This window comes from Giraffa tippelskirchi, chromosome 1 (assembly GCF_054371585.1).
Source record: "Giraffa tippelskirchi isolate mGirTip1 chromosome 1, T2T-mGirTip1v1.2.pri, whole genome shotgun sequence".
Classification (NCBI taxonomy): Eukaryota; Metazoa; Chordata; class Mammalia; order Artiodactyla; family Giraffidae; genus Giraffa; species Giraffa tippelskirchi.
The window spans coordinates 226,785,761-226,798,068 of NC_137275.1; the positions used below are offsets into that span (position 1 = coordinate 226,785,761).

General features: G+C 43.3%; 1 pseudogene across 1 annotated transcript; it reads right to left on the reverse strand.

Annotated features, from left to right (window-relative positions):
• Window positions 1-242: 242 nt before the first annotated feature.
• LOC145541173 (histone-lysine N-methyltransferase PRDM7-like) lies at window positions 243-11,199 on the reverse strand (annotated as a pseudogene). The gene is made up of 6 exons (XR_014078841.1): window positions 11,125-11,199; window positions 10,595-10,718; window positions 10,177-10,287; window positions 4,775-4,824; window positions 2,821-2,977; window positions 243-1,473 (listed from the first exon to the last, which is right to left on the reverse strand). The product of XR_014078841.1 is annotated as a histone-lysine N-methyltransferase PRDM7-like (transcript).
• Window positions 11,200-12,308: the final 1,109 nt, after the last annotated feature.

The window sequence follows — 12,308 nt, forward strand, 5'->3', positions numbered from 1 at the left end:
AGGCCAAAGGAGAGTCAAGGTCTATAAGGAGGAGAGGCCACACTTCCCAGGAGGCTGGGGAATTCTCTTCTCTGGTGAGTCTGTCTGAAACCCTAGATTCCTCTCCCTGGACCCAGGAACTGACTGTCCCATGACCTAACTGAGTTGGCTCCAGAATTATGCCTTCCCAGGGGTTCAGCTACCACTGGACCCCACTGCTCTCAGTAATAAGGGGGGAATAAGTATGTAGTCTGGGCTTCAGATTTGTTTGGAGACAAAATTTATTAGGAGTACAAAAAACCACGAAGGCAATTGGCATGAACATCTCCAGAACACTTAAGAAACCCTCTGCTGTTTATCTACCTCCTCTCCTGTCATGAAAGTGTCATAAAGTGAAAGTGTCATAAAGGTCTATTTAATCAACTAATTCTGTGCTTATCACACTCTTTCTTTAAAATATTTATTTATGTATTTATTTATTCGGCTGCACTGTCTCTTAGTTGCAATATGTGGGAGCTAGTTCCCCAATCAGGTATTGAACATGGGTCTCTGCATTGGAGTCTGGCCACTAGACCACCTGGGAAGTCTCTCCTCATACTCTTGGGGACTGTAACGGGTCACAGACCTCCTCTGAGGCCCCCTTAGAGCTGAGGCGTGGGGTGGCTGCAGTAATCCTCCTGTGGCTAAGATGTGGTTTGTTGGTCATGACTCACTCACACTCCCTGCACACATAGGGATTCTCCCCTGTGTGTGTCCTCTGGTGTCTGATGAGGACTGACTTCCAACAGAAGCTTTGCCCACACTCCCTGCAAACATAGGGCTTCTCCCCTGTGTATGTCCTCTGGTGTGAGATGAGATGGGCGTTCTGACTGAAGCTTTGCCCACACCCCCTGCAAACATAGGGCTTCTCCCCTGTGTGTGTCCTCTGGTGTGAGATAAGATATGACTTATAACTGAAGCCTCGCCCACACTCGCTGCAAACATAGGGCTTCTCCCCTGTGTGTGTCCTCTGGTTTGTGGTGAGACTTGACCTATCCGTGGAGACCTGCCCACACTCTCCGTACTTGACTCTCATAATCCCTGAGACCCCTGCCCCCATGAATAATGTGCCTGTGTCCTCTGGATTCAGTTTCTGGCTTGTGCTGGGCTCTCCTGTCATTCTCTCATGCACCCCAGAACCCCCCACTTGCCCTCTGGGTGAGTAGGAAGAGGCCCTTGAAATCCTCTTCAGCCTTACGCTTTTCAGCAAAGGTTGGGGCCTTTCCTTGGCCTCGTGACCCTCAGGTTTGTCTCTCAGGCTGTGTGGATCGGAATATCTCTACTGCTGATTTTGATTCCCTGGGCAGTGATCCTCTGCTTGGAGGTGGTCTCTTTCAGATGGTCTCAGGAGTGTCTGAGAGGGGTGACTGCGTTGGACGTGTTGGCTGAGGAATTTCTGACTGGAGAAGGCCAGAGAGCAGGAGGCACGTGGGTGGATCTTGGGCTTCGGTTTTGCTGAAAGAGGAAGCTTTTGGTCAGGTAGCTTGTTTGCCATGGTAAGGCCTGCCCACTAATCATCTAAGTGTTGACAGCACACGATTTGTCTCCCATCAAATGTGTCTTTACAGTCCACTTTTCCATTCCATTCTTATTCCCTACATCTACAGAAATCCAGGAAGCCTGTGTCAAGGGCCTTTTCTACATATCACCCAGACTAGGGACCTTCCCACAGCATCAGAGGCAGCGTCTCTCCTGATAGAGGTGGATCTGCAGGGACCTTTCTCTGCCTGTAAATATCTGAAAAGTCATGTCACAGTGGCCACAGGTACTTTACCCTACTGTGAGATAAGACTTGATGACTCAGGTGGAATCTCCTGAGCAGCTCCCTGTGAGGGGAAAGGGTCTGTTAAGTTAGGGGTGCCTGGCCTGGAGCTCTCTGCATATGGGAGGCAGCACAGGGGGTGGTTAGAGCAGGTGTGAGTAAATCTCCAGTCTCCTTTCTTCTGAGTTCTAAGATGGAGAACAGAAGCTAAGCAAGGCTGGTGGGGTCTGGAGAGTTAGTCCCTGTTTTATCAGAAAGTGTGAGATCTCCTACCTGTCCATCTATATACTTTGTTAAAACTTATTTACATGTATTTTTCAAACTTTTACTTTTGTCATTTTATGTTTTAATGTTACATTATTTATTTCTTGGCCACGCTGCATGGTTTGTGGGATCTTAGTTCCCCGACCCGGAATGGAACCCCCGCCTCCTGCAGTGGCAGCGTGGAGTCTGAACCACTTAACCACCAGGAAGTCCCTTCTCTATCCTTTGTTTCCTCTCCCTTTAACTACTGGTTCAGGAGACTGAGGCTCCACACTGACCACAGATGCCCAGTTCATTGTAAGCTTCCTGAACTTCCCATTAGTAGGTTTAACTTCACAACCTTCTTACTTAGGAAATAGTTCACTGACACATCTACTCAGAAAATATATGTTAAGGCGTTGACATGACACGTAAGGCATTGAGCAGAGGTCTGGGCATAAACACTAACAAACCGTGGTCTCTATCATCACAGCTGGATTTATTGAACTACTTTTAGTTCAAAAAAGTGTCAGCACTTATGCATTTAATGTAATGCTTTCAAACACTGTATGAGTTATGTATCCTTATCGTCACTTTACAGAGGAGCAATCAGGACCTCAGAAAATGTATAAGATTTTCCCAAGGCCCCATTGCTAACTTCATGTCTCAGATCAGTCCAGCTTAAACACAAGCTTACCCAAAGTCCACGCCACACACCTAGGCCATACTTATTAACTTTTCTACAGGGATTAGAGGAACTAATTGGAGGAAAAGGAACTCCCCAAATTTTCTCTTACCGACTTTTTGTCTGGGGTGCTGTCCAGGGGTCCTTGATTTTCTGGGAGTGGGCACTGGTTTCTGAGCCTGCTTGGAGCCACTTGTCTTCAGCAATTTTGCTGCTCCCGGCAATTCCTTCAAACTAGATTTCTTACTTAATGGTGCCTTGGACAGTCCCTTCCATGTGAGTAAAAGACAACATGCATTTCTTTAGTTCTTTAGGACTTTATGAAGTGTTTTCACATACATGACTTTAGTTAATACTTTGACAGTTCTTGGAAATACCTGGTGGATGGGGGCTTTGGAACACTGGAGTGTAAAATAAGGACCTAAGTGGGTAGTGAAACAAAACTAGAATTCATATCTTAAGGTTCTTTCCCTTCAACTTTCTGCATAAAAGTGAGAGCAAGGCAGGGAGAATAGCTGGAGGTCAGGGAAAGAAGAGGGTAAGTGCTCATAGAGAAATCCGGGGGGTTTTCTATTAATTAGTGGATCTTTGATGGATGAGGAAGTATGGAAAATTACAGAGGGGACAAAACACATCTGGAAAATAAGGTGACAAAGGAGTGAGATTGAGAAGAGAAAAGATGATCGGCAGAAACACATTTAGACAATAAAGAAAACGAGCTGAAAGTTGCAGGTTGCCATGTCCTAGAGACAATGTTTGGAATTAAAGTAGCTGGCCTCATCAATTCTGCTTGAACAAGGCTGTATGACTAGCTGGTTCTCCTCAGTTTCCTGATCCATAAATTGGTATACATGCGAATTCTTAATGTTACAGTGGACATGAAATTTAATAACATTTCAACAAATCATTGTGTGAGCTATTTAATACAGTATGAATGTGAGCGTACATCCGTGCCATCAATTTATCCCTTCAACTCCCTCTATATTTGAAGTCTAGCTCACAGATACTATGTTTAGCATTCTTTGACCTTCTCACTCCTAGGTGAATGTTTAAATGTGGAGTCACTCATTCACAAAACATTCAGGGGGCCCTCGGGGGCTTTGAGCCGGGCCTGGACTTCTGAGAATTAATGGGTATGGGCTAGGCTCTCAAAGCTTACAACACAGGGCAGGTTAAACAAGTGATTCCAAACATGAGAGTTGCCTAATCAGAGCTCAGGGGCAGGACTTGTTACTTCCTCCTGCAAGAATGAGCTTTTGAAGTGATGCCCAGATGATGAGTTTCTACTCAAAAGTGGGTAACCTATGTGAAGTCCTTCAGTTATTTTCTTATTTGTTGCTTTTCAGTCATAAACCTGAGGCTTGTCAGGGTTGCAAGTTACTTCCTCTTATTGGAGTGGGAGGCTCTGAGGTAGGGATCCTGTCGCCTTCATCATCCTGGACTGTCCACTCTACCAACTGCCCAGCATGTCCTTAAGCTTCTTCATCCTGGACCATCCACTCTACAGACTCCCCAGCATGTCCTTAAGCTTCCCTTAGTCAGATGTCTTAGCATATCCCTCCCTAGCACAGCACAAAAGAACTGAGGTTGAAAACATCTCTCAGATGAATGACATAAAGATGTATGAATAAACTTCATATAACTATGGAAGTTTTAATCATTTTGTAAGGAGTTTAGAAAAAGTACTTTGGATTAGACTGCACTACCTGTGATACTGTGATCTCAGGCATATAATCAATCATTTTTTTACCTCCGTTTTGTGATCTATAATGGTGATAGCTGTATACCTACTTATAGGTACTGTAGGATTGTTTTAAGATTTAAGTAAGTTTATTCACATGAAATGCTTAAAGTCTGAAACATTGGGAAAATAATGTAACAATAGAACAGCCTACTATTGTTGTTGTTCTTACTAACTGTAAAGATGGTGATGATATCAAACACGGTGCTAAAGACTCAGGACAGGAAGGCAGCAGCTTCCAGGATCTCTGTGTTCTCTCCTGTCCTCACCTGTGACTGGATCCATGAGGAGGATATTTTGGCAACAGGATTCAGGAAATATTCACCTTCTGGTGTTTACTGTGCCGCACTCTGAAGGCCATCCTAGAAGGTTTACCTAAAAAATGATGAGAATCAGTGTTTTGGTTGGTAAATGTTTCCAAACTCTGGGCATTCTAATTAAGGACACATAATTCTGAGCCAGAGAGTGACAAGGACAAGGATTACCAAAGGAGGAATGGAAAATGATTTCTGTATCATCAACTCCTATGCTTCCACTGGGAGCATTACATAATTTTCTTAAAATTAAAAAAATATATGAAACTTCATCTGTGCCTCATCTGATGTCCATAAAGTATCTAATAAATTTACTAGCCTTTCATGACAAAAATACTCAACAAAGTAGAAATAGAAGGAAGTGACTGGAATATAATAAAGGTCATATATGAAAAGTCTACCTCTAACATCATAGTCATCAGTGAAAAGCTGAAAACTTTTCTAAGATCCAGAAAAAAAGGCAAGGATGCCCATTCTCAACATTTCTATTCACCATAACGTTAGAAGTTCTAGCCAGGGCATTAGGTTAGAAAAGGAAACAAAAGGCTTCAATTTGGAAAGAAAGAAGTAAAATTATGTCTGTTCATAGAGGACATGATTTAATGTATAGAAAAATCTTCAAAATTCCACACACACAAAAAAACCTGCACAGAAAGTTGCACGGTACAAAATCAACATTCAAATATCTTTCCATGCATGAACAATGACCATTCCATAAAGGAAAATAAGAAAACAATCCTATTTATTTTTGGTTTTTTTAAAACTATATTCAATATCTAAATTTAAATTAAAAAAATATTTATTTTTATTTATTTATTTGTGCCAGGTCTTCGTGCAGCATGTGGGAGCTAGTTCCCTGACCAGGGACTGAACCCAAGTTCTCTGCATTTGGAGTGTGGAGTCTTAGCCTCTGGACCACCAGAGAAGTCCCAATAATCTTATTTATAATAGCATCAAAAAGAATGAAATAATTGGGAGTAAACTTAAGGGGATGAAAGACTTATACATTGAAAACTACAAAAGTATTGCTGAAAGGAATCTGACACAAGTAAATAGAAAGGCATCTCATGTTTATGGATTTGGAGACTTAATATTATTAAGCTGTTCATACTACCCAAAGCAATTTAAAGATTCAATGCAATTCCTATTAAAATCCAAATGGAATTTTTTTTCTGATATAGAAAATCCATCCTACAGTTAATACCGAATCTCAGAGGACCCCAAATAGGCAAAACAATCTTAGAAAGAACAGCAAAGCTGGAGGCCTCTGATTTCAGAACATATTACAAAAGTACAGGAACCAAAAGAGTGTAGTTTTGGCATAAAGTGTGTGCTCAGTCACTCAGTCATGTTGACTTTTTGTGACCTTTTGGACTGTAGTCCACCAGGCTCCTCTGTCCGGGGGATTTCTCAGACAAGACTACTGGATGGGTTTGCCATTTCCGTCTCCAGGGTCTCTTCTTAACCCATGGATTGAACCTGCATCTCCTGTTTCTCCTGTATTGAAGGCAGATTCTTCACCTGCTGAGCCACTGAGGAAGCCTGTTGGCATAAAGACAGACATGTCAATTAATGGAACAGAATAGACAGCCAGAAATAAACAGAAATCAAGCCAGGCTTCAACAATACATGAACCGTGAACTTCCAGATGTTCAAGCTGGTTTTAGAAAAGGCAGAGGAGCCAGAGATCAAATTGCCAACATCTGCTGGATCATCGAAAAAGCAAGAGAGTTCAAGAAAAACATCTATTTCTGCTTTATTCACTATGCCAAAGCCTTTGACTGTGTGGATCACAATAAACTGTGGAAAATTCTGAAAGAAATGGGAATACCAGATATCTGACCTGTCTCTTGAGAAACCTGTATGCAGGTCAGGAAGCAACAGTTAGAACTGGACATGGAACAACAGACTGGTTCCAAATAGGAAAAGGAGTATGTCAAGGCTGTATATTGTCACCCGGCTTATTTAACTTATATGCAGAGTACATCATGAGAAACGCTGGGCTGGAAGAAACACAAGCTGGAATCAAGATTGCTGGGAGAAATATCAATAACCTCAGATATGCAGATGACACCACCCTTATGGCAGAAAGTGAAGAAGAACTAAAGAGAGCCTCTTGATGAAAGTGAAAGAGGAGAGTGAAAAAGTTGGCTTAAAGCTCAACGTTCAGAAAACTAAGATCATGGCATCTGGTCCCATCACTTCATGGGAAATAGATGGGGAAACAGTGGAAACAGTGTCAGACTTTATTTTTTTGGTCTCCAAAATCACTGCTGATGGTGATTGCAACCACGAAAGTAAAAGACGCTTACTCCTTGGAAGGAAGGTTATGACCAACCTAGATAGCATATTTAAAAGCAGAGACATTACTTTGCCAACAAAGGTCCGTCTAGTCAAGGCTATGGTTTTTCCAGTGGTCATGTATGAATGTGAGAGTTGGACCATAAATAAAGCCGAGCGCCGAAGAATTGATGCTTTTGAACTGTGGTGTTGGAGAAGACTCTTGAGAGTCCCTTGGACTGCAAGGAGATCCAACCAGTCCATCCTAAAGGAGATCAGTCCTGGGTGTTCATTGGAAGGACTGATGTTGAAGCTGAAACTCCAATACTTTGGCCACCTCATGCAAAGAGTTGACTCATTGGAAAAGACCCTAATGCTGGGAAGGATTGGGGGCAGGAGAAGGGGACGACAGAGGATGAGATGGTTGGATGGCATCACTGACTTGAAGGACATGAGTTTCGGTAAACTCCGGGAGTTGGTGATGGACAGGGAGGCCTGGTGTGCTGCGATCATGGGGTCACAAAGAGTCGGACATGACTGAGCGACTGAACTGACTGACACTCTTGGATACATGGTCTAATGATCTTCATCAAGGGTGTCAAGACAATGGGGAAAGTTTAATCCCTATAACGAATGGTGCTGGGGAAACAAAATATCCATATGCAAAATAACGAAGATCTTACAGCATGAAGAAAAATCACCTCAGAATGGATTAAAGACCTAAATGCAAGACTTGATAAAACTCTTAGAGGAAAACAAGGGTGAAGCTTCATGACACTGAATCAGCAATGATTTCTTAGATATGGTACCAAGTGCACAAGTATTAGTAACAAAGTAAAAATAGACAAATGAGATTACATTAATCTTAAAACCTCTGTGCAGGAAAGGACACAGTGAACAGAGTGAAAAGGCCACCTACAGGATGGTAAAAAATATTTGTAAAATATGTATCTGATAAGGGGTTAATAAGCATACACCAATATGAAGCCTTCCTGTAAGTCAGGAAGAGAACCTGATTGACCATGATGGAACCCTGATATCAAACTTCCATGCTCCAGCATTGTAAGAAAACAAATTTCTGTTTTTAAAGGCATGCAGTCTGTTTTGTTATGGCAGTCTGAGCTGACTAATACAGTGGAAGAAGGAATTCAATAGACATTTCTCCAAAGAAGATACACAAATGGCCAAACAAACATATGAAAAGATGCTTAATATTACTAATCAATAGGGAAATACAAATTGAAACCTTCTGTGATGGGCAATATGAATAAGAAGACAATAACAAGTTTGGTAAGGATATGGAGAAATTGGAACTCTTATACACTATTGTTGGAAATGTAAAATGTTGCAACCTTCATAGAAAACAGTATGGAGTTTCTTCAGAAAATTAGAACTGCTGTATGATCTAGCACTCGAACTCAAGAGTATATTTCCATAAAAAATTAAAAGCAAGATCTTCAATAAATAGTGTGCACATCTATGGTCATTGCAGCATTATTCCCAGTTGGTGAGATGTGGAAGCAATCTAAATGTTCACTGGTGGATAAACCAAAATTATATATAAGATATATCTTATATCTGTTATATACACATGCACACAATGGAATGTTTTTAAGCCTTAAAAAAGAATTCTGTCATATGCTACATCAGGGATGGGCCTTGATGATATGCTAAGTGAAATGAATCAATCCAAAAAAGACAAATATTGCCTGATTCCACTTCTATGAGGTATCTAAATTAATCAAATCCATGGAAACAGAAAATATAATCATGGTTGCCAAGGGCTATGAGGAGGAAGGATTGGAGAATTGTTCCTCAGTGGGTTAGGGCTTCAGTCACACAAGATGGAAAAGTTCTACAGATTTGTTGTACAGCAATGTGTATATATATCCCCGGTGGCTCAGTGGTAAAGAACCCGCCTGCAATGCAGGAGATGCAACAGACGCGGGTTCGATCCCTGTGTTGGAAAGATCACCCGGAGTAGGAAATGGCAACCCACTCCAGTATTCTTGCCTGGAGAATCCCATGGACAGAGGAGCCTAGCGGGCTACAGTCCTTGGGTATGCAAAGAGTTGGACACGATGGAGCGATTAACACTATGGCCACTAACACTAATGTGTACATAGTTAGCGAGAGTGTACCATACACTCAGAAATTGTTAAGAAGGTAAATAAAGATGTGCAGAGTTATGGTGAACAGTGGCGTATGTATTCCCTATGAAGAATCTCTCTTCATGTCAAAACCTTTGCAGACAACCAAATGTTTGTTTTTCATGTCCCTTTCACTAGTTTTAATAACCTAAGGGAACAGAGGGACTTCCCTGGTGGCACAGTGGATGAGAATCTGCCTGCCGATGTAGAGGGCACAGTGTCACAAACTACTGAGCCTGCATGTGCTCTGCAATGAGAAGCCACTCACTGCAACCAGAGAAAGCCTGTGCACAGCCGCAAAGATCCAGTGCAGCCAAAACTAAATAAATAATTTTTAAAAATCTGGGAGAACAGAAATTCATAGATGGAGAATTATAGAACTATCTAAATTGTTCTCTCCAGTCTAGCAAGATTAACTTTTCTAAACTGAGCAGCAGAAGAGGAAGCGAGCTGCTCACTTCTATTTTATAGTGAGTGTGCTTCATTTTATTTCCCTGATGCTGTCTCTGGTCAGTGAAATGTGGGAAAGATCAGGGAGAATAAATAGTTCTCTCAAACCCTTTCCCAGAATTAAAACAAAGAATTAGTTTCACCTTAGGGTAAGAAGATCATGTGTTGTGTTATATACATACATAAATAATGTATCTTGACATAATATGTTAATCATTTCCTCTTCTAAAAGATGTAATCCAATAACCAATTATGAGATTAGTATTAGATCTCTTTGGTGAATTTATTTCTAAGGTTTCTTTAACTGCCATTCATTAAGAATGTTTAGCAAAAATAATTCTTTTTAAAAAGGATGATAAATTTTAAACAAAACTTTTGAGAATTATACTGGAAAACCTATACATTCATCTTCATTCAGGCTTATGTCAATATTCAGCCACAACCACTACAGAATGCTGAAAATTATGTTTTCTTTGCTAGTGGCTGAGATGGAGTTTTCAGGAAGACACCGCTAAATCCTCCTGGCCCCTCACCTTGCTTCCTTGGTGTCCATTCTTCATCAGAATCCTCAGTGTCATCTACTTGGGGCAGTGTCATGACCTTCCTGCGGTGATGCATGAAAGCTGGTCGAGTGGCTCTGAAACCTGGAAAGAAGCAAAATATTTGTTCTAAGAAGGAGGAACAAAGCACAGAAGCAATGGAAAGTGTCACAAAATCAGGGAAATCAGTAGGATGGGCTGGGAGAATCTAGAACAAGGCAAGAGGTGAGCTCTGCGCTGCAGGGTCAACCTCCCTTTGGTACAAAACAATAAAAATTTCCTCCAGGTTAGCCTCCACACAAAAGGCAACTGTGAGCAAATGAAGCCACGTAAGAGAGGGCCAAGTGAACACTGAGGGTGAAGACCTGTTTCATGTTTCCCAGGCCTACAGGCACCCAGCACTTCCTGTTACCTATAGCAATCAGTGCTTCGTAGTTCCTTTTCACATTCATATATCGGATTTTTTCCCATTCTCACATCTCTTCCCATTCTTCCTTGGAGAAGTATACAGAGATGTCTTTGAAAGCATCTTTGGCCTAAGGAAAATGATAGATTTCATCAGTAATTTACTAATATAAGTCAGAACTTAGAGCTGGGCCTTCTCCTCCACCTTTTGTGCAGGGAGTAGCCTGAAGCTACTGGATGGTCTCTGTGAGGCAGGGATGAAGACTTTCCTTCCCGACTGTGTCCTGCTTAACTGAAAAAACACTGAGCATTTTCCTAACTCTCCCTGGACACAGAGCAGTTGATGATGCTAGTGTCCTGTTTTGTCCCACTCCACCCCACCATCGCAGACAAGACCAGGCATTCCCATCCTGTGTATGGTCACAGAGAAGTTCACTCAGCTGCCCAGGCAAGCAGTCTGTGGTCCTTCAGGGACCAGGGCCATGTCCTTCCTATAGAGCTGGCTTAGAGTCCAGCTTTGCCGCCTCTGCCTCTCACCGTGGGCTTCCACTCTGTTCTCCCGGCATCTCCCTCAGTGCTCTCCTCTGGAGACCTGTTTGGCCTCATGGCCATTGGAGTGCTCAAGGCTAAGGTGCCTGTGGAAGAAGAAGGTGCTGAGATAGCCCAGACCACTGTCCAGAGCCTGGTCTGTCTTCCTTGGGTGGAGTGTCCAGGGCAGGAAGGTGAGGGGAGAGTCGGGGTGAGGGTATTGGTGGGATGGATGGATCCTGACCAGCTATGACAGACCAGCCTGATGTGAACTAGCTTTGGTTTCTTTGGTTCCGCTACAGTTCAGCCCCTCCGAGGAAAGGCTCTGGGAGGGACGTGTCTGTGGGTGACGGAGGGAGTCCTGAGGAGACCTGGAAGCCCCTAACTGCTGGACTGGGGTCAGGCTGAAATCAGGGCTCTGTTTCAGTGCAGGAGAGGGAATATTTCTCCAAGAAGGGTTTTGAGGACCTCCGCCTGGGGACTCAGAAAAATCTGGGCATAACGTGGGTTCTATGTCTAAGGGATGGGTCACTTGGCTTGAGGAGAGCTGGGTCACACGGCCTGAAGGAACTGGGCTCTTCAGACAGAGGGGACTGGGGATCTTTTGGCTGATGTAGAACGCTCAGGGTGAGAGAACTTGGGATCTTTGAGGCTGAGGAAATCGGGGGTTTCTTATTAAGGCGCTTTAGGTCTCCAACAGGCATGACAGTTGGGGTCTTGAGGAGGAAGAGTTTTAAGAGCTCCCAGGCTGAGGTATTCAGGGTCTCCGAGGTTAAGGAAATTTGGTCTCTCTGCGGTGCTATTTTTAGGGTGCCTCAGGCTGAGGGGAACTGGGGTTACTCTAGGTATTTGAGGGTCGCAGCACTAGGGGATTCGGTGTTTCTGCGGGTGAAGGGACTTGTAGTCCCTGAAGCTGACGAGACGCAAGCTTCCTTCAGGTTAGGACTCAAATTCCTCAAAGCTGACGGGATTTGGGGCCTCCCACCCTGGAATTTGAAGCCGTCAGGCTAAAGGTTTATGAGGTTTGTTCAGGGTGTGTTCCCGACAGTCTACCAGCTGTCCTGAGGCGCTGCCCAACACGGCCTGGGGCGCGCTAGTAGCTCGGCGACATCCAGTCCTCCCGCGCTGAGGCGAAGTGAAGGGCGAGCAGCCGGCCTGTACCCTGTCAGGCACGAGCGACCAATCGGCGTTGC